A 2,724-nucleotide genomic window follows, 5' to 3' on the forward strand; every position below is an offset into this window, starting at 1 on the left:
CTGACGAGCGAGGACGTGAGAGCCTTGGCACGCGAAGACGTGAGTGGCGTATCGTTGGCCCGCAGTGTGGCTGAACGCCGTGGCTACGCTGTGTCATCTGGCTGTACGAGTGGTGCGGGACCGGGATCGAGCAAGCAGACAACCGAGACGTCCGAGGAGACGGAGACGTTTTGTCGAGGGTACCACTACGGAAATGGCCACCGAGATGACCACGACGGAGGAAACGGAAAACGACGGAGACAGTGACGAGCAAGGACGTGAGAGCCTTGGCACGCGAAGACGTGAGTGGGGACGTGGCCCGCAGTGTGGCTGAACGCGGTAGCTACGCTGTGTCATCTGGCTGTACGAGTGGCGCGGGCACGGGATCGAGCAAGCAGACAACCGAGACGTCCGAGGAGACGGAGACGTTTTGTCGAGGGTACCACTACGGAAATGGCCACCGAGATGACCACGACGGAGGAAACGGAAAACGACGGAGACAGTGACGAGCGAGGACGTGAGAGCCTTGGCACGCGAAGACGTGAGTGGCGACGTGACCCGCAGTGTGGCTGAACGCGGTGGCTACGCTGTGTCATCTGGCTGTACGAGTGGCGCGGGCACGGGATCGAGCAAGCCGACAACCGAGATGTCCGAGGAGACGGAGACGTTTTGTCGAGGGTACCACTACGGAAATGGCCACCGAGATGACCACGACGGAGAAAACCGGAAACGACGGAGACAGTGACGAGCGAGGACGTGAGAGCCTTGGAACGCGAAGACGTGAGTGGCGACGTGACCCGCAGTGTGGCTGAACGCGGTGACTACGCTGTGTCATCTGGCTGTACGAGTGGCTCGGGCACGGGATCGAGCAAGCAGACAACCGAGACGTCCGAGGAGACGGAGACGTTTTGTCGAGGGTACCACTACGGAAATGGCCACCGAGATGACCACGACGGAGGAAACGGAAACGACGGAGACAGTGACGAGCGAGGACGTGAGAGCCTTGGCACGCGAAGACGTGAGTGGCGACGTGGCCCGCAGTGTGGCTGAACGCGGTGACTACGCTGTGTCATATGGCTGTACGAGTGGCGCGGGCACGGGATCGAGCAAGCAGACAACCGAGACGTCCGAGGAGACGGAGACGTTTTGTCGAGGGTACCACTACGGAAATGGCCACCGAGATGACCACGACGGAGAAAACGGAAACGACGGAGACAGTGACCAGCGAGGACGTGGGAGCCTTGGCACGCGAAGACGTGAGTGGCGACGTAACCCGCAGTGTGGCTGACGCGGTGGCTACGCTGTTTCATCTGGCTGTACGAGTGGCGCGGGCACGGGATCGATCAAGCCGACAACCGAGACGTCCGAGGAGACGGAGACGTTTTGTCGAGGGTACCACTACGGAAATGGCCACCGAGATGACCACGACGGAGGAAACGGAAAACGACGGAGACAGTGACGAGCGAGGACGTGGGAGCCTTGGCACGCGAAGACGTGAGTGGCGACGTGGCCCGCAGTGTGGCTGAACGCGGTGGCTACGCTGTGTCATCTGGCTGTACGAGTGGCGCGGGCACGGGATCGAGCAAGCCGACAACCGAGACGTCCGAGGAGACGGAGACGTTCTGTCGAGGGTACCACTACGGAAATGGCCACCGAGATGACCACGACGGAGGAAACGGAAACTACGGAGACAGTGACGAGCGAGGACGTGAGAGCCTTGGTACGCGAAGACGTGTGTGGCGACGTGACCCGCAGTGTGGCTGAACGCGGTGGGTTACGCTGTTTCATCTGGCTGTACGAGTGGCGCGGGCACGGGATCGAGCAAGCAGACAACCGAGACGTCCGAGGAGACGGAGACGTTTTGTCGAGGGGTACCACTACGGGAAATGGCCACCGAGATGACCACGACGGAGGAAACGGAAAACGACGGAGACAGTGACGAGGGAGGACGTGAGAGCCTTGGCACGCGAAGACGTGAGTGGCGACGTGACCCGCAGTGTGGCTGAACGCGGTGGCTACGCTGTGTCATCTGGCTGTACGAGTGGCGCGGGCACGGGATCGAGCAAGCAGACAACCGAGACGTCCGAGGAGACGGAGACGTTTTGTCGAGGGTACCACTACGGAAATGGCCACCGAGGTGACCACGACGGAGGAGACTCCTATGACGTCGGAGGACGTTTCTGGCGATAAGAAGCTGGCGAGTGGCCTGGCAATGGCTGCCATCGGTGTCGCTACGGCCGACCTCACTGGCGGTGTGGTCGGCGCTGCTGTGCATGTCCCCCGTTCCAAGCCTATACACGGCGATGGTGGCTCAACGGATACGACGACGGAGGTAACGGAAACGACGGAGACAGTGACAAGCGAGGACGTGAGAGCCTTGGCACGCGAAGACGTGAGTGGCGACGTGACCAGCAGTGTGGCTGAACGCGGTGGCTACGCTGTTCCATCTGGCTGTACGAGTGGCGCGGGCACGGGATCGAGCTAGCAGACAACCGAGACGTCCGAGGAGACGGAGACGTTTTGTCGAGGGTACCACTACGGAAATGGCCACCGAGATGACCACGACGGAGGAAACGGAAAACGACGGAGACAGTGACGAGCGAGGACGTGAGAGCCTTGGCACGCGAAGACGTATGTGGCGACGTGACCCGCAGTGTGGCTGAACGCGGTGGCTACGCTGTGTCATCTGGCTGTACGAGTGGCGCGGGCACGGGATCGAGCAAGCAGACAACCGAGACGTCCGAG

The sequence above is a fragment of the Phytophthora infestans genome, genomic scaffold (genome assembly GCF_000142945.1).
Source record: "Phytophthora infestans T30-4 supercont1.123 genomic scaffold, whole genome shotgun sequence".
NCBI lineage: Eukaryota > Oomycota > Peronosporomycetes > Peronosporales > Peronosporaceae > Phytophthora > Phytophthora infestans.